The sequence below is a fragment of the Phalangium opilio genome, unplaced genomic scaffold (genome assembly GCF_054372755.1).
Source record: "Phalangium opilio isolate 3A_F unplaced genomic scaffold, DU_Popi_V2 ptg000032l_1, whole genome shotgun sequence".
NCBI lineage: Eukaryota > Metazoa > Arthropoda > Arachnida > Opiliones > Phalangiidae > Phalangium > Phalangium opilio.
Window position 1 is genome coordinate 721485 of NW_028324159.1, and position 20431 is coordinate 741915.

The 20431-nt window shown below is 37.3% G+C and overlaps 3 long non-coding RNA genes across 4 annotated transcripts; 2 read left to right on the forward strand and 1 right to left on the reverse strand.

Annotated features, from left to right (window-relative positions):
• Positions 1-10123: 10123 nt before the first annotated feature.
• Positions 10124-14247, reverse strand: LOC149684717 (uncharacterized). Of its 2 annotated transcripts, none has more exons than XR_016383977.1 (4): positions 14042-14247; positions 12239-12314; positions 11078-11191; positions 10124-10758 (listed from the first exon to the last, which is right to left on the reverse strand). It is a non-coding gene; the product is annotated as an uncharacterized LOC149684717 (long non-coding RNA). The 2 variants fall into 2 exon arrangements; XR_016383978.1 differs by having other exon boundaries at positions 12522-14247.
• A 167-nt stretch (positions 14248-14414) lies between these two features.
• LOC149684718 (uncharacterized) lies at positions 14415-16641 on the forward strand. The gene is made up of 3 exons (XR_016384054.1): positions 14415-14633; positions 14742-14849; positions 16239-16641. It is a non-coding gene; the product is annotated as an uncharacterized LOC149684718 (long non-coding RNA).
• Positions 16642-19149: 2508 nt separating this feature from the next.
• Positions 19150-19864, forward strand: LOC149684719 (uncharacterized). Its single transcript, XR_016383970.1, has 3 exons — positions 19150-19226; positions 19443-19565; positions 19749-19864. It is a non-coding gene; the product is annotated as an uncharacterized LOC149684719 (long non-coding RNA).
• The last annotated feature ends 567 nt before the right edge of the window (positions 19865-20431 follow it).

The following is a 20431-nucleotide window of genomic DNA, read 5'->3' on the forward strand; positions in this document are numbered from 1 at the left end:
AGAGTATAATGATCATGTCCATTGTTCACTCTGGGCTTATATAGGTTTTTGGTGGCCCAGGTTTCATCCATCGAGCCAATCATTGATGAGCTTTCTGCGGTAAACGTCCCTACTCGAGTTCCGTTTTAGTTTGATGACGCACTTGTTTCAGGTGTTCGAAACGCGAACGCGTCCTCTTATACCGTGACCCAAGAGGTCAGAGTTTTATTCATGGTCCGAGTAGAAACTAGTTTTCTCTCGTCCATGTTACAATGATATACTAAATACACTAAAAATATCCTACACTACACAATAATACATTTGAAAAACACGATTGGCAAACTCCAATCTTTAGGTAAAGGGTTAAAAATATATGTACAAGAAAAAGGGACTCTCACGAACCCCCAGAGAGAATTGTAAGCCGTTCAGGTGCGCCTATAGAAACCATGGCCATTGATATTCTATTTGCTAGGGAATTCCCATTGAACCGAGGTTCGCGACCAGCGCTGACCCCAACTCAAGGAGAATTTTTCAAAGTTTAAAGGGAAGATAACTAATTTTAAAAGGGAAGATAAATAATTTTAAAAGGGAAGATAACTAATTTTAAAAGGGAAGATAACTAATTTTAAAAGGGAAGATAACAAATTTTAAAGGGAAGAATACTTTTTCTTAATTTTATCAAATTTGGCGTTACAAATTCCCCCGGAACTAACGTCGACGTCCGCGGAGACTATATACAAAAACTAAGGGATAAATTAAAAAACTCAAAAAAAAATTCGAAGAAAAAAAAAACTTCTGCAGTTACTTTATGTACATATGCGCAATTAGGAAACTATTAACAACCATAAGTATGTTAACGTTACTTATGGCGTGATGCGCAATTAGGAAACTATTTACAACCATAAGTATGTTAACGTTACTTATGGCGTGATGGGACATTGAAAATAACAAACCATCCCAAAAACAAAATGGTGCACCAAATTTGGAAGAAAAAAAATCAGCCAAATATAAAACTAAAGGCACTATCTCTCAAAAGGAATGAGGCCTATACAAAATGAACACAATCACACTAGGATTGGTTTGACCCTTCCAGTATTGGGGTCTCGTGGTCGCAAAACGCGTCCGCTGGTATTGGTTACCTCGTCAGGTTCAGTAGTGTCACAAGTGTCTACTGGTGACGGGTTGCTAACATCGCTAGGTTGAAGAATCGCCTCGTCACGCGCAACACATGGTTTAAGCTGGGATATATGGTATTTACCATAGAGGGCCTTTTTGTCCATTGTTTCTAATTTATAGCTAAGTGGGCTTAATTTCTGCGCGATTCGATAGGGTCCATCAAATGAAAGCGAAAGCTTTGAAGCGAATTTATCTGCTGCATTGGACAGAAAATGGGACCGTTTTAAAACCAGGTTTCCTTCTGACAGCTCGAAATCTCGGTGACGTTTATCGTAATAAACTTTTTGTTTAATTTGAGATTTCTTCAAATTATTGTATGCCTTTTCTATAGAATGGGTAACTTTTGGCATGACCGTAAGACCATAGGCCTTTCCTTTTTCATTAGTCACGTCAACATCTGACGTCTGGGGATCAGTTAGAGAGCACGCTGTCCGTATTTCGCGTCCGAACATAAGTTCAGAAGGACTAAACCCAGTGGAATCATTGACCGCTGTTCTAATGGCCATAGCGTACTGTTGGAGTCCTTGATCCCAGTCCTGGTGGTTGTCATGGATATAGGAAGCTATCATAGTACCGATAATTTGGTTATGTCTCTCAGTGAAGTTTTCCTGAGGATGATATAACGACGTTAGTCGTTGCTTAATACCATATTGCTGGTACACATTTTTAAGTAGCTTAGAAACAAAAGCCTTTCTATTATCGCTAACAACCACCGAGGGAAGACCATAACGTGTAAAAACATCGTCAATTAAATGTCTAATTATGGGTTTTGAAGTACCGTTGCGAAGGGGAAAAATTTCCACCCATTTGGTTAAATAGTCCGATACTACTAGGATAAATTTAAATCCACGTTTACTTCTTGGGTACGGGCCTTTTAGGTCCACTGAAATTACATCAAAGGGTTCGGTTACGTCGCTGCTTTGCATAAGGCCAGCAGGTAATTGTCTGGGGATTTTATGCTTCTGGCGCACCGAACACGTTTTACAGTATTTAATAACATCCATTGTCAGTCCTTGCCAAGTGAATTGACTGTGGACTCGCCTAAGCGTTTTTTTAGTACCGAAATGTCCGGCAGAAGGAATGTCATGGCTAAGAAATATTATTCTAGCTTTCAATGATTGGGGTAAATATATTTTACAAGGGTCCCGCCCAAAATGGCAAACTTTTCCCACGTCCCTATATAAGACGTTATTCCTAATCTCGCAAAGAGGTGCTGTCTTTTCTATCCATACACGCAGCTTAGGGTCCTCTGGTAAACCACCATCATTCAAATAAAGAATGAGAGGGCCTAATTTAGGGTCGGTAGTTTGAGCATTAATTAACTCTTCGCGATCATAGAGAATAGGTCTATTGTCTGGATTGGCGGTAGATATAGCCGAAATCTGACCATCTAATAGGGTGTCGCTTTCTGGGATACGCGATAATGCGTCGGCAACGGAATTGTCTTTTCCGGGGACATGATGTATATTAAAATTAAATGCTTGCAACCGAGAATTCCAACGCGCGAATTTACCGGTTGGGTCAGGAGCTCGGTGCAGCCATCGAAGGGCGCTGTGATCTGTATAGACATCGAACTGGGTCCCTTCAACTTAAGGTCTAACTTTTTCTACGGCCCACACGATTCCCAAACATTCCCTTTCAGTTGTGGAATACTTTTGTTCCGCCGAGCTCAGCGCCCTACTGGCGTACTGAACAACGTATTTCTTACCATCAATATTTTGAGACAGAACGGCACCCAAGCCCACATTAGAGGCGTCGGTGTGAATTATGAATGGGTATGCACAGTCAGGGGATGTTAAAATGGGTGCTGTAGCTAATTTAGTTTTTAAAATGTTAAATGCGGACTCCTGGGCTTCCGTCCATTTCCACGGAGTGTCATTGTGGAGTAGTGAGTTTAGGGGCTGCGCGATCTTAGCAAAATTTTGTACGAAACGCCTATAATACGAGGTCATACCCAAAAACCTGCGGAGTTGTCTAATATTACGCGGGGTTGGAAAGTTTTCCATGTTACCAGTTTTATCGGGGTCAACCATGACACCAATATGGGACACAATATGAACCAAGATTTTTGCTTCCTTACGACAAAATTGCGTTTTAGTAGCTTTAATAGTTAAGCCCGCGTTTAGTAATCTTTTAAAGACTTCCTCTAGTGTTTGGATATGTTGTTCGAAAGTGGCAGACGCTATTATAAGATCGTCTAAATAGGCACACACCCCTGAGTCTTTAAGATCCATAAACAAGTTGTTCACCATCCTTTGGAATGTTTCGGGGGCATTGGTCAAACCGAACATCAGCACCTTTGGTCTAAAAAGACCGCGATGCGTCACAAAAGCGGCCATGTCTCTGTGTGCCTCGTGTAGGGGCACTTGCATGTGTAGCCACTTCGCATGTCTAACGTGGTGATATAATTTGGCTTGCTAATTGACTCGAGGATGTCATCTATTCTGGGGAGAGGGTATTTATCCTTAACCGTTACGCTATTTAGCTTCCGATAGTCGGCACATAAACGGGAATTAGGCTTTTTCTCTACCTCCCCCTCTAAAACTGACTTTTCACCTATATCGGTTTTCTTTCCCACTAAAACAATAGGGCTTGCCCAAGGACCACACGAAGGTTCTATCAGGTCCTGCTCTAAAATCTCGTCAATTATGCCGTCAATAATTTGTCTTTTGGCGGGGGAATAACGATAGGGGGCACTAGCAATTGGGAGCGCCTCTCCTACATTAATATAATGTTCGATACAAGTAGTTCGACCAGGTAGTTTAGAAAATATGGGTTTGTATTTGAGCACTAAAGATTGTAATAAGGAACTCTGTTGATCATCTAAGGGTGCTTCAATTACTGCTGCATTCAGACCTTCAATATCTATCATTTCATCCTCGAGAGATAAATTAAACAGGGAAAAATTATTTCCACTTTCTAAGGGGAGTTTACAAGAAACATTATCAGGATAACAAAAGTTATTCTGTCCAAAATCTATAACCATACCAACATGGCCTAAAATATCTCTCCCGAGAATGCATTGATAAGGGATATCTGATACGTAGACAGCTTCAAAAGTGACTTGTTTACGTGGAAAACTAAAAGGAACCGTGACGGTTCCTGCCGTGATCAACGGAGTTTGATCGGGTTGTTTTAGGGTGATGTTTTCATTTCGAGTTACGTAACCCTGCTTTTCTAATAATGGTTTTAAATTACTGTGTAGGACTGTATTACTGGAACCACTGTCCACTAAAGCTACGCACGGGGTCGTTCCTACAGAAATATTGATAAAATTTTGAGTCCCCGCTGATAAAGTTTTAGGGTTCTCTAAAAAACAATTCCCCGTGCTAACTGTTGTTTCTATTGACGCGAGGGAGTGGGCGGGGCTCCTGGTGGATTGGTGGCGCCCGCTACCCCGTTTCCCGAGTGTCTATTTTTCTTTCTATCTTTACAATAGGGACGTATGTGTCCTACCTTTCCACAACCATCGCACGTTACGTTTGCATTGTAATAGGAACTCGTGCCTCTGCTACCCTGAATATTAGTTCCCACCTGGGGTGTACTTGGCGGGGGGTTTGGAGCTTGAGAATTATTAAATGGTTTCTTGGCTTTAATAAAATTGCCATTTGAAGAACTAGGTACATTCTTTGAACTTGAATTATGGGCGCTATCTTCACGACGCTCCTTTAAAACCATTTGTTCTACTCCAAACGCGTCGTCAAGTAGTTCCCTTACACTAGTGTACTTTTTGGTCATTAGGTACTTCTTAATGTCGCTACGGAGGTTTCGCTTAATTGCGGCAGCTTGTTTTCTATCAGATAATGGGCTATTCAGTTGACTAAAAAGTTTTTGCAAATTATCCGCGTATTCACCAACGGTTTCATGGTAGCGTTGGGTTCTCTCATTAATTTTGTCCTGAATAAATTCATCATTGGATTCTCTCTCAAATCTGTCTCTAAGAGCTACTTCGAAATCATCGAAACTATTAAACGGGTCTTGTTCCGCGAACCAATCAGCTACGGGGCCATGCAATAAAGAGGGTACCCAATCCCGAATAAAAACATCTTCTTCTAACCCATGGGTAACACGCATCTGTTTAGCCCTACGTAAAAATTCTTTTGGACCGGAGTCCGTGGGCCTCCCTGTATAGGTGGGCGGGGGAAAGGATTAGAGTAAACAAATTGTGCTCGAGCTACAGGAGGGTTGTTTACTACGGGTTGAAACTGACCCTGAATACCACCTGCAGTGTTTGAGAGATGGGTTATTGTACTAGAATTACTACTAGCTGGAATTTGCGGTGCCGTTATAGGCATGGGCTGAGGCAAACCCGAATTTGACCCTACAAGCGAGCTTTGCTGAGAAGCTCCTGTAATAAGAGGTGGATTAACCTGTGAGGGTGTTAAGGATGCTAACAAAGAAGGCGATTGCAAGGGGGCTGTATTTTGAGCCATAGTAGCCTGTAACTGATTCAAAGAAGCCTGAAAATGTGCTTGTTGGGCGGCCATTTGAGATAATTGTGTCATAAGAGCGGTTAAAACGTCCGCTGGTACCGTGACGGTAGCGCCTGGTGCGTTTGCCGTACCACTATTTTGAGATAAAGCCTGAGCGGCGGCTATACTGCTATTTACATTAGAATTAGCATTAACTTGGCTAGTGGAGGGACCGACATTAGGGCCTACATTAACTAAATTTGGGTTTAATGGGGGTACCTGTTGGTTAGGTTGCCCCATTGGAGTAGGTGAAGTACTACGCGAAGGGGAATTGCTGTGAACTAAAGGCATGGTTTTAGCGACTTCGCGATTCTTGTAAAGCTCAGAGCGTGATTGCTTACAATGAGCTATTGTTAATTCGTCAAATCGACTGTATATATTATTCATAAACAAATATGAATTTAAGGTCAAATAAAGACAAAAAAAATTACGTCCTGGAAAAGTCAAATCCTAAATCCTCAAAAGGGGAAAAACCAAGCACACAAAAGGCGACTAAGGTAATTTAAAAAATTAGGTGGCAACAAAAGCGCCAAAGACTACCAGGATGTTTTTGAGATGGTTTAATTTACATTAACTGGATAATTAATTTGGTCATAAAGTAACATTAGAAGATCCTGGCTGACGGACCCCCAATTTATAACGATTTGTTTCTACTTTTACTCTTAACTTCGGCTCATGGCTAGTCTAACTATCGTTATAAAGGTCATATACCCGGGCGGCTCACTTAACGTTCACTATTGGGGTTAGTGAGATAAATAATATAATTATGGTCAAAGTTGTCTAGGGGATTGTTTTTAAAATATAGGAGTAATAACTCATGGGAAACGTATTTGGAGTTTGCCAATAAAACATATTTAATTAACACTGAATAAAAAATAATAAATAATAGCATGCACACTAAATGAGACTGGTAAATAAAAAAAAATAGCATGCACAATAATAATAAAATACTTCTAAGGCCTGTTTCACTAAATACGATATCGTATTTCAACACGGAAGGTGTTTATAAGAATACTGCACCACACAAGGGTGTTAAGTAATAACTATTGAAATATTGTTCACCACATAAGGGTGTTAACATAATGAAAGCTCTTTAACTAGCTTTTTAACTTTTCAACCACAAAAGGGTTTAGGTTTCTAAACTAATGCCCATAAGGACTTTTAATAAATGTTTTTGGTACGTTACTCGTTTAAGAGCGGGAACGTCTTCATCTCTACGGTGCGGTGATCCAGAGGTCGGTACGCGTGGCGCGTAGAAATTAGGGCTAGGGCCCAACCAACGAAATGTTCATGGCGACATAGTCTTTGTCTCGAGCGAGGCCGTACTTAACATTACCGCGAGCGTTGAAGTTTTTAAGTTTTGGGCGCACTTAAATGCGCGATTCACCAATAAAGGCGGTCAGGAACAGCAACGGACATTGGTTCGGTCGGCAGGTAGCTTCGTCTACGGCATGAGAGTCGTCTCTGGCATCAGCGTCCTCGATGGTGGAGAGTGAAAGAGTATAATGATCATGTCCATTGTTCACTCTGGGCTTATATAGGTTTTTGGTGGCCCAGGTTTCATCCATCGAGCCAATCATTGATGAGCTTTCTGCGGTAAACGTCCCTACTCGAGTTCCGTTTTAGTTTGATGACGCACTTGTTGCAGGTGTTCGAAACGCGAACGCGTCCTCTTATACCGTGACCCAAGAGGTCAGAGTTTTATTCATGGTCCGAGTAGAAACTAGTTTTCTCTCGTCCATGTTACAATGATATACTAAATACACTAAAAATATCCTACACTACACAATAATACATTTGAAAAACACGATTGGCAAACTCCATTCTTTAGGTAAAGGGTTAGAAATATATGTACAAGAAAAAGGGACTCTCACGAACCCCCAGAGAGAATTGTAAGCCGTTCAGGTGCGCCTATAGAAACCATGGCCATTGATATTCTATTTGCTAGGGAATTCCCATTGAACCGAGGTTCGCGACCAGCGCTGACCCCAACTCAAGGAGAATTTTTCAAAGTTTAAAGGGAAGATAACTAATTTAAAAGGGAAGATAACTAATTTTAAAAGGGAAGATAACAAATTTTAAAGGGAAGAATACTTTTTCTTAATTTTATCAAATTTGGCGTTACTAATTTTAAAAGGGAAGATAACAAATTTTAAAGGGAAGAATACTTTTTCTTAATTTTATCAAATTTGGCGTTACAGTAACAAATTCCCTCATTTGGTTCGAAATGAGGGAGTCACTCGGTGGTATCTCGCACAACTTTATGGCCTCCATTTGCACTGCAATATTGAAAATATAAAAAATTACCAAACTATGAAGTCACGTCCGATATGGCTTTCGTTTTCCACCTTAATCGCTATAGTCTTGTTTAGTGAAACTTGAGTACTACTACTTTTTCTACGAGGGTTAACATTCTGTACTCATACGACTTTCGATTTTCGTACCACATCAAGTCCGCCTGAACAAGACTATTCTACTATCACACAGATCTCTTGTACACATTATAGTGCCTCTTTGCGAATGTTAAAATGAAATGTCATTCATCAGTTTTATGTTTTTATGAAATAATTTATTCATTTCAATATGTTTTATTAAAATGAATAAAATACAATATGCAATTTACAAGACTAACTCATAATTTTTAGTATTGTACAATTTTCAAACAGAAGTATGTTTTGCAAATTTAGGTCCTATACAAGCGTGCAAGATATACGTCAGATATGAAAACATTTAAAAGTGACATCTTATCTTAATGAAAGTTTCAAATTTGCGTTTTTAAACTATTAAAGTAACACGAGCATTTTTACTTATGAAAATCCCTTTTTAATTAGAGCTTCCTATTAAAAGTGCATTTATTTCTTTAGCAGCGTAAACTTCATGTTTATCCTAAAGGGGCTTGCTCACAGCCAACATATCCTATCCGAAAAATTACACCTCAAGAGGTCTTGAAGAATACCTAAAGCATTCTTCAGGACCTCTTCAGGTTAAGTTTTTCGCCAAGAGTACCCTCTACACTGTAGAATTTCATTTGATAATTTGAAAATCCACCAGCGCTTTAGTAGTGGCTCCGGGCTTCGCCTTGGTAATCAACTTAATATACTTTTCCCAAGAAGCTCGCAGGCTTAACCATAACTTAAAGCAAAGCGCGGGTCCAGCGGATCCCCTAAAAGTTGACTTTCCTTACGAACTCCAGTTTTGGCTTGGCGAAGGCAGGAGACATTTGTGGGCGGGATTTATAAGTACACTTATAAATCGCGCCTTTGCCAAGCCAAAACTGGAGTACAGGGGGAAAGTCGCCTTGTAGGGGACCCGCTCGACCCGCGCTTTACTTTAAAGCTATTAGTGAAATCTATGTTAATTTAACAATGGGAGAAAAGTTATGGGACTCTTTGTAATACATTTTGTTAAGTTTCAAGTTATCTCTTCCTTGGGAACGTTATTTGTAAATTTCTTGAACCTCCACAGACTTCAGAACTATAAGCTTGAATGAACACTTTGCTGATAATAGCAACAAGTAGAAAATAATTTTTGTGAAATAATTAAAGATAATATAAAAAGCAATAGCTGTACAATAAGTACGTATGCACTGAGATGTTGAAAAATTATTAAATATATGAGCCACTTTGGTTTCCTGGCACATCTATGATCTTTGACGATATCGTTGTACGCCAAAAGCCGCACTGGCTTCCTTACTTTTCCATAACCAAATAAATGAAATAAATATCTTTAAACAGAAAATAGATTTCACGGACATTTGAGCTGCTAATTTCCCCACTGTATGAGACATATTAAACTTTAAATCATTCATAAAAACGTATGTCGGACGTGAAAGTCTGAGACGATCTCTGACACTCCGGTTAAAAATTCGTTAAAGGGTTCAAAAAGCCACTTCCGAACCCCTCGCATACCCTCCCAGCTAGCCAATCTGCCTTCTAGTTTTGAACTGCGGTAGGGTTGAAGCAAATGAACCATCGAGCACAAACGTCTATAGACGCAAACCATATGTGAGATGCCAAGTGGTACGTCAAGGCCACACCCGAACGGTTCCTACAACGTTTGTACTATTACCCCTCTCCCAGCCGTAAGGTTTTTGGACGTGCTTAAAACTCGCACGGTCGGGTAAAATTGAGCAATAAGGTGTGAACATTCGGGTTCACGTCCGACGTACGGTTTCCATTGGTGGTTTGTCATTCAAAAATGAAATAACTCATGCATGGACAGATACAGCATAAAATTCTTAAGCCCCTGCGTTATGAAATGAATTCTGCTAGATGTCGCTAGCCATTTGTATAACATTACCATAAATGTTTTATCGCAGGTAAGTTGCCTTCAAGACAGACACGTATGCAGTTAAGTTCCTGCGATCTTAATGAACTGCTGGAGAAACAACATTTTTAATTTAAATTTGAAAATAGGAGCAGATAACTGAACTTGAAAAGATAATTTAATGTTTGGCAATTGACGAATTTTGAAGGAAAAAAATCCCCATAGACCTCCTGAGTTTTAGGATCTGAACCACCCTGTATAGAGCTACAAAGTCCCAGGCACAAAAGCAATTACACCTTCAATCTTCAATAAACAACCCCTACCATGATTTTGTGACCTGTTCTATATTTTAAGGTTTTAAGAGACATCTAGGTACACATCCGCAATGGCATGCGCGAAACAGAAGGGGAAAAAATTAGCTATAGGAAAATTGTCAAAACTATAAGAAATTATTCAAATACTTGTTTATCTCCAATTGGAATTAAAAAAATACTATTAGAGTATTCGCACAGCCCTAACCTACCAATCTCTCTATATGGGCGGCTTGCTATCGCTTAGGGGACATCAGCTTACCTATGAAACAGCGCAATCGTCTTGAAATAAAAAAAAAATACTTAGCATATGACCATAGCCCCTCCCCTTTTCAATCGAAAAAAGTGTTGAATGTTGTCAAGAAACACACTCGGAACACAATTAATTCCAATAATAACGCTGAAATGAAGTTCAACGAGTGTTGAAGAGGGCTAATCCTTGACCTTAGAAACGAATGAGCCGCGCAATTTTTAGCGTCCTCTGATTGACAGAAAATTCCCTTTTCCGAAGATATTTCCATCATCAAAATTTGATTCATCAACATTTGATTTATCTAAAATCACAAGAACTTTCAAAATTTACAATAAATTAAGGAGAAAGTTCTGGTGAATTATTCTAATCTTTTTATGCACATTTTAACACCATTAATCAAGTAAAAATAACTTGTTTTTCTACTTCGTTATCCATTTAAGCTATAGTTTTAAGAAAAATAACATTGAAATAGACTGATAAATTGAAAAAAAGTGACAAATAGTAACTAATTCTCACAGAATTTAATTAAAAAAGTGACTTAATATCAACCCTGACGTTAGCTACCTATTATAAAATGGTTCTCACTCTACATATTTTTTAAACATGTATTAAAATCATACCTGGGAAATCTCTCATTTTTACGTCTTCTGGCGTGAATTCAGAAGCAACAGCTCCTTTCAAAAGTTCTTTGGAAAATTCCTCTAAAATTTCAGGTTTTATTGTGGAACCTGTAACTATATATGAAGAAATGAATTTTAATTGTTCATCAGGCTCTTTGAACAACTTGCATTGCTCCTGCAGTTCAATCCACCTTATTACCGATCCATTTTCCAAGGCTTAGCGAGCAACTTTAAGTTCGATATCGGTTGCATAGGCTCTAATCGTCTGGTAGGTCAGTTAAAATCAATGTTCAAGTCAAAATCAACTAAGCCTTGACACACGCATAGGGAATAAAGTGGATTAACCTTATTAATGATCAGCTCCACCATCCCATTAGCAGGCTAGCAGCACTGAGAACTACTGTAATCGACGAGGCACCCATGTGTCGCTAAAAATTGCTCAGACTCATTAGTTTTTCTGGTCAAGGATTACACCGTTTCAACACTGTTAGCTCAATTTCAGCGTAATTACTTTACTACATTTAATTTATGAAATGCAACTAGATCGCGTTTCTAAAGGATATCCAACATTTTTCTACAAGTAAAACCAAATTTTCGGCGTTTATAGAGCTTCTAGAGTACTTCTACTAGGTTTAGTGAGTAACGGTACTTCAGCTTTAGATGCTCTAAAGAAATCTTAAAAGTTGTTTTCAGCTTTACAAAAGTGTTGGATATCCTTTAGAAACACGTTTGGAGCAAAAAACTAGTTTGATTTCATAAATTTAATCAAGTAATTACGCTGAAATTAATTTTAAAGAGTGTTGAAGCGGACTAATCCTTGACAACCGTGGGAAATAAGGAGGTGTCACAGGGCAAATGACCAGTTTAAAAATTTATTTGGAGGGTGTCTGTTGTCCACAGGGCCACTAAGAAAATTCAAGGGTAATCCGAGTCAAGACCTTAACTCAATTATATTAAGTTCTTTAGTTTAGCAGGCGAGGTGCCCTGGTCAATGGTCATGGGCCAGTGGGGTCGCTGTCCCAATATCCATGATAAAAAATCCTTATTTCCGACCCTGTCCTTGACCACAGAAAATAACGTATCTATATAGCGACAAATGGTTGGCTAGTTCTCAAAGTCGCCGCTACGAACAGGTCATCAGGAAAAAGGCTAATTACTTACTGTGACTTTTCACTTTCCCATTTTCATAATATAGGTATAATCTGGGGGAATTTGATCTTCGGTATGCAGCATCCATCTAAAAGGAAAAAAATATTTTTTGTTAAGCAGGCGCACTTCAACAAATTCGAATGGAATCTTTTGGTATGGTTGATTTGATTTCAGGGTTACCACTGGAAATTTTAAATACTTTAAAGGAAAAAACTTGAAAACATTGGAAAAAATATAAATCAAGGAACAGAGGACCCTGTAACACAGTGTTTTGGGGTTAAGACGGCTTGCTCACCCAGGTTACGTCAGGAATTTAGCACAAATAGAAGAAGGCTCAGAGAAACCAAATTTTAATTCATCTCCCTTTCAAAACCAAGCCGGCTCGGTCGTAGAGTTTCGCACATGCGCAACCAACGCAAAAGAGAGAAGAAAAAAAACCAAAAGAAAAATTTCAAATACGTTTTACCTTTTACTTTATCTAAGTAACCCAACCAACAATGGATTCTGATTAATTAGACCACAGTGAGTTCGGAAAACATAGTGAAAAAATTCTAAACCCGCCGCAAGTTGGTCAAATGTTCTTTGGAAAATTGCATGTACTTACCAACATTAAGACCGTTGCGCGCCTAAACGCGTTCTGCGCTCAATCTTGAAAAATTGCAAGGAGGGTAAACATTATAACAAGGACTCGCGACGGAAACATAGCTATGAAATTCTAAACACCCGCTGAAACATTTACAATTCTCATACCAGGATAGAAAAACATTTGAAGAAGGCTCCAATTTCAAAAATAAACAACGATATTTTTCTAAAATGCCTAAATTATTTCGGAAGTAAATGGGGATAAACAACAATATTTTGGAAAAGGCGTAACATTATTTGGGACACTTACTAAATGTAAACATAAATAATTTTGAAAAGGCGTAATATTATTTCGGAAACTAACTCGATGTAAACATCAATATTTTAGAAAAAATATAATATTATTTGGGAAGTAAATGAAGAAAAAGATCAAAATTCTGGAAAAGGCATAACATAATTTGGGAAGTAAATGTTGTTAAACAACAAAAGGCGTAATATTATTTCGGAAGGTACGTGAAGATAAAAAACAAAATTTTGGATAAGACGTAATATTATTTGGAAAGTAAATGAAGATAAACAAAACACTTTTGGAAAAGGCGTAGTTTTATTTGTAAAAGTATTTTAAGAAATGCTTCATTTACTTTCCAAACAATATTATGCCTTTTCCAAAAAATGTCTATATACATTTATTTAGTTTTCCAAATAATATATCACACCTTTTCCCTAATATTATTGTATGCTTATATTTAGTTAGTTTCCCAAATGATATTACGCCTTTTCCAAAATATATTTATCTTCATGTACGTTCCGAAATAATATAACGCCTTTCCAAAATCTCATTGTTTACCTTAATTTCGTTCCTAAATAATTTACGCATTTAAGCAAAGTTTCGTTTATTTTTAAAATTGAAGGTTTCATCAATTATTTTTCTATCCTAATATGAGAATTTTTAATGTTTCAGCGGGTGTTAAAATTTCATAGCTATATTTCCGTCGCGAGTCCTTGCTGTTATGTTTACCCCCTTAGTAATTTTTCAAAATTGATTTCAGAACGAGTTTATGGCGGGCAACAGTCTTAATGGTGGTAAATACATACAATTTTCAAATTAAAAAAAAAATTTTTACAACTTACGGCGAGTTTAGAATTTTTTTCACTATTTTTTTAGAACTCCCCGTAGTCTAATTAGTCAGAAACCAGTGTTGGTTGGGTTAGATAGGTAAAGTAAAATCCTACCCAATTTACGGACATTCAGGAAGCCGGTGTGCCCTTCCAACTCTAACCCTTTTGGATTTCCTCCTTAACGGATCATGTGACGTCTGGCTCCTCTGCTGTGCGTCGAGGTAGGTGCACGCGAGATGCATACCGGACTGTCTTGTTTAAGTAACTATCCCCTTTCCTCTTTGACTCTTCTTTTCTCTACATCCTCCCCGCGTAAGGGCTGCCAAAAATGGAGCTTTTTCGAAAATTTAAAAAAGCACGCGGTTTTAACCTTTTTAAATAGAGATGGCAGATTGTATCTGTAGATGCTGTGCCACTGTTGGTGGTGTTAATGCACACATCAATTTTTATGTCACTGTTCACTTCATAAGGAAAGAATAATATTTACTCATTTCTAATTTGGAACTCTCAGAAGAATGTAATAATTGATTGGGTTTTTTTGAATTCAAAGATTTTGTATACTTTTAGGTAAATCAAACATTCTTCATCAGGATGATTCCCAAAATTTTCACTGACTGTTCAAAGATATTATACACATGTTCGTGTAAAGCAGATGAACTTGATTTGGTAACCCTAACGTCTCAAAAAACAATCAATACGTATGAAGGTATTTTAGCAAAATCTGTAATATTTGCATCATGAATTTATAATCGTAAAACTTTTATGAATTCCTCGTATAAATTACAAGGGTACGTGCTTAGATTTTTTTTTTCAGAATTTTCGTCTCAAGTTCAGTACTTCCTTCATGTGGAAGCTGCTCACCCACTAATTTCCAAATTTTTGGATGACCGGGGAGTTTCGATTGAGAAATTGGTCGAAGAAGGTAATTTTTATGTGTGGCTGTAATATTTTGGTGGGCAATTAAAGGGAGGGTGGAGTAGAAAATCAAGTGATATTTTATTGATTCTTCTGCAAATTATAAGACCAGTCTGCATAGTGAAACATTCAGGAAATAACACCTAATGATTGTAAAATTCAAATAGGTACAGATTTTAAAGATAATTTTAAACAAGCACATCCGACCAATCACGTAACGCCCTGCCTTTTTAAAAACAAAATTCTCGTTTCACACTCCATGTCTCGCGCCACGATTGTCACGTCGCCCGCCTAATTTGATCAAGTCCCGCACAGAAACTCCCAAGACCCGCTACAAACTTCAAATTCATGTTTGTCCAACTTATTACCCAATTACCAAAAAAAAAATTCTAAATAATCCGGTTTTCTGCTTAAAAGAGATTATATCTCGTTAGTTGGGGTGGCGTAGCGGTTAGCGCTTTCGCCTCGCAGCAAGAGGATCCCGGGTTCGATCCCGGACTGTGGCACCGGGTGAATATCTGGGAACAAATCCTTCCGCGTAGAGTTTGCAAGTTCTCTCCCCGCTTGTTAAAAGAGTTTTCCTCCGCGGTCTAACCCGGTTTCTCCTTTCCAACAAAACTTGCAGAGGTTAACGGTAAAAGTTAGTATAGGGCGCTGTAGGTTAGCTGTGGCATAGGGGCTAGCCACCACCCCTTTATGCACCTGTAAATAAGCCACAGTCTTAGTGTGGAAATCCCTTCATAGACAAAGCTTATTATTATTCCATTTTAAGCAATTGAGGAGTATTTTAATAGTGTATTGCAGTGTAGCAGCATTGGCTATGAAACACAAATTCATTTTACCAACATAGTTTTGCGAAACAACGCTAGAATAACTTCGAAAACAAAAAATACTTTTTAGACTGAATTTTTATAAGACACTTTCTATTCTTAAATTTGTTTAATTAATTAAGAATCAATCAACCGGAGTATGAGCTATGGGCAGACGACGCTCGCCCAAAAAAAATCGCGCAAATAAATTACTCCCATCTAGCGATGGTTCAGTTCTGATAAAATTTTCCCTTTTACCAAAACATATTTGTTTTAACCCTTCCATTTTCTGAACTTCTCTATTACACACGTCACTTTTAACTACAAAGGGGGAGTAGTTTCATTACTAGAGTAGCTATAAAAAAATTACAATTTCGGCCTATACCGAAGCAGGATTTTTTAAGACTTCAATTTATTGACGGTTTTTTAAATTTGTGCTTTAAAGGGTAATCAAAGGAGCCCAAAGTGCTCTACTTTTTACAGTCGCACTTACACAAATTGACGTAGTATGAGATTTCAATTATAAATTCATTATTCTCCTTTATCCATTGTAACCAGCTACCATTTTTGTTTTATTTTTTCAATAGAACTTGAATTGGATTCAAACCATGTTCTTGAGGTACCATTTTGTCACGGGTTTGCATTGTAGCCGACAAGGACAGTTTTGGTACTGTTGTTCTGAAGAATGGAAAGTTAACGTGCTTGAACTGTCGTTTTGGGCCAACAACGTGCAAACATACAACTACGTTGCGGTGCATGGCAGAATCTAATGAAATTTGCACGACTATGGTGGATCAAGAGGCGTATTCTGTACTACAACCAGCAATGGCATATTCTCGTAAACCAGTCAGCACCTTGAAAATTCCATATGAGATGTAGGATCAACACAAATCCCTTTGCAAGGAAGGGTTCAAGTTAATTGAAGACAACTTCGTTCCAACTGCTCCAGCACATTGCTGTATAAACGCTAGTAAGTTTCAACGTAGTATTGTTTTATTGGTAGGGACAATTTCTTAGACATTTAGTTTGGGAAGTTCTATGAAATATATTGCGCTCCCACAAATTTCAGGGCGGAAGGCGCAGATGCCTGAAAGCCCGTCGAGACAAGCACATTTTTTACTTTCCTTTCTCGCAGTGCTGAGCTAGATAGATTTTCCAACGTTGCTAGACTATCAAAAACACACGGCAAAACTTTTAGCCTTTTAACCATTAAAAACAACTTGGAAAAATGAGAAAAATAATTTAGAACAACTTTTTTCTCTATTTACTTGGCACAGCAGGGAACAGGCGTTAATAGGCACAAAAAAGAATATTTCCGAGTTCATTGCAAAAAATTAACAATTGCCGTGCTGCATTCCCGAAATACATGACGTCCACAAATTGGCCAATCTCATTCCCAATAGGCTGCCTAGTAAAGATGGTAAGGGGTAGGATAATTTCATACAAAAGTTAGACGGTGTCTACAGCAAAAGCTAGGGAAGGCCACACCTTAAACCGTTCTTATATTTATCTGTTTGCTTCTGCTACTTGTCAAGGGCGGGTAGTGTAAAATTTACTAACCTACCTAAGCCATACAAAAATCGTGCCTTTTATTACCTAATTTTTTTCAGCCACAACATGCATTAGGAAAGATTTGCCTTTTTTTTGCGGACTAAAATCGCGACAATTTCAGGTAAAGTAAAAAAGATAATCATTCTTCCTAACGCTATTTATAATAACAGAATTTAAATTTTGTTAGTTCCTTTGGTAACGTGCGGGTGTGGAAGAGAAGATTCCATCTTAAATATGGGTGCATATTGTGTCAGTCATTTTTGTCTATTGCCGTTTTCTCAGAGAATTTCATTTTGGACGGTACTTTCAATTGTTGTAATTAGTTTAAAATTGTGTCAGAAATTTGAGAAGTATATTTTTCCACCAGAAACTCACTTTACAGTTCGTATATGATCTACACAGCCTTATTAGAAGATAGTGGATATACTGATGCGAAAAAAGAATTATCCTACCAAAAATATAGATCTGGATGGGATCATTTTCTATCTTTGTTGGATATAGATTTTGATGCTGGGTTTTCATGCGACTACTGTCTTTCAAATCCAGAAATTATTCTTTGCGATGGAACGACAGTGTCATTTCGACGCAAATTCTTGGATTGGGAGGTTTTTCTACAGGAAGAAGTGAAAACGAAACCAAAGCCAGTTCGTGGAAGATAAGTATCTAAAAGAAATATGTATGAAGTTATTAACATTGAATTTTGTTCTTATGAGAATGAAATTGCAAGAAAATCTTTGTTTCATCGATTTAGATTGATAAAATAATTCAAAAGTAATTAACAAATTCAAACGTTTTCCATTTGTTTTATTCAAAATTTCAAAGTTTTGAAAGTCTATGTATGTACATCTTTATGCACCTAAAACCATTTACTAACCTCAACAGCATGTGTCTCAGCACGCGCTTTCAAGAGTCACATGCTGTAATTGGCTGTAGATGCCAATAGAAAATATACACACCTCATTCATCAAAAGTGGTTTACCATGTCAACTTCGGAAAATTTGGATGTAAAATAAATGGGAAACGTTTGGAAAGTTTTGATAATTACTTTTTAACATATAAAGTGATAAAACAATGGTTGTCTGGCCATTTCACTCTCCCTTGAATAAAGTCCCATTTATTTTTTGATTAGGACATCATTATTAGTATACAAATGTTAATTGTTCTTGATTTTTCAAAAAATGCAAATGGTTTTTCCTATTTATACTAAGTTCCAAGAGAGAGTCTTCCTTTCAAATGGAAAAGTAAGAAAATGGATGGATTTGTTCGGAAATTCGACAAAAACGGCAACAATGCCAGTAGCTCAGTATCTTGAGTTGAAATGTGGCATCTACAGTAAACCTGAGCTGCTACTATTTATTACGGCAGTGACCGTTTTCGAAGGTGCTGACGTTTATTGTAACGCCCTCTATAAGAATCTTATCGGAGTAATGGCAAAAGACTCTCCAATTTCCGCCAGTATTTTTCCTTCTGATGATTGCATTGCAACACTAAAATCTGCAATTAATGGCCTTGAAATTAAAAAAAACATCAGTCACATGAAAATTTTAACAGAGGACGCTCCAGTACTAGCCGAATTTTTGAAGGAATGTTCTGAAGAGAATTTTCCACTCCTCATGCGGCCACTTCTTAGAATCCTTATTGATTATAGCCTAAAGCCATTTGAGTCAGTGTACGTTTCTCAGCGCCTACAGCAAACACTCTCCAATTTCGATGTAAATTTAGAAAAGGTGACGCATTTTCCTGCGTTAAAAATGTTATGTGGAAGGCAAAATTACGATGCTGACAAAAATACAAGGAAAAACAGCAGTTCGTACAATTAAACTTTCAGTGAACATCCTATACTTCATCCAGGGATTTTTACGCTGTATTGCAAACATGGTAATGACTGTTGCATATAAAGATTTCGAACTATGAACTTTATCCGAATGTATTTTTATAAGGTATATGCTATGGTTTTAAAGTCATGCCTAGTTGTGAGTCAGTGGATGTTCCATTCACTATACTAACCACTCGATTCCGAAAAAGTAAGTAATATATAATTGAATACGCGAAACTTTCATAAAAAGGGGGAAATTTAACTATAATTAATTTCAAAAATATTGTAATTAGAAACAATGTAACAAGTAACACTTGACCCAAATGTACAGTACCAGACCGCAATCGCAATTGTTTATCAAGTGGTTTCCCTTCCCATATTAACAGAGAACAATTTCGCATAATGTACTATGAATTTTTTTTAGTGCCCAGTGCAGTAATTTATGATCACGCATGCGCCTTACACGCATACTGCCTGAATAGAGAGCCTCAGTTATTCAAGAACACCAAATTCCGCATAGATAGGTTGCATTGGAAAAATCATACTGGTAAGTAAATTTAATGATTTTTTGGCCAAGAACTATAGTCCAATTCACCCGACATCATAAATGCCAGTTTAATTTGTATGAGGCTAAGTATATATTCTGACGCCTCAACTTCAACGATTTTATGAGGTGCTGGTGAATTATAGTATATCGAGTCTATTGTTCTAAGGGACTTTTATATTTCAGGCTGTGCTATAGGGTACTGTTTAGATAAGTACATTAATTATGAAAATATAAACTCTCAAATCAATGAACAAAACAATGCCAGTCTACAAAAAATAAAAAACTCTTTGCCTATATGAATAAAAAAAATTATACTTTGAAACAAGGCATAACGCGAGACAATCTGGTGAGCTTAAGTATTGTTATGATAACCAATTTTTTAACCAATGTATGAATGAAAGGTCAAACATTCATTCATGAAGTCTATATTATTAATTTATATTAATTAGTATAAACCTTAAAAAAACTGATTTTTGTTACATTTTATTATACACATTGTGATGTAAAGAAATTTTTCTTGCCAAAAGGTTTAGCGCGTGCACACGCCCTAAAACTTCATTATTAATTTATTATCGATAATTTTTCTTCATCTGTTACATTTTAAGTATAGAAAAGGTAATATAAAATACTTAAGAACGATTATTAATTTTGAATGGAGTTTAAAAATGATTCCAAAATACTATCAGCCAAGTTATATTCCTTCCTTTAATAATAATGACTTAGTAAGGTTGTTAAAAATAGCATATCACCTTTTAAAATACTGAAAAAAAATAAGAACATTGGCCAAACCTTTTATAGTTCATATGACTGAACCTGGTCCAATTTTCAACTTTCTTTAGTAAAATTAATTTAAATACTCAGATAAA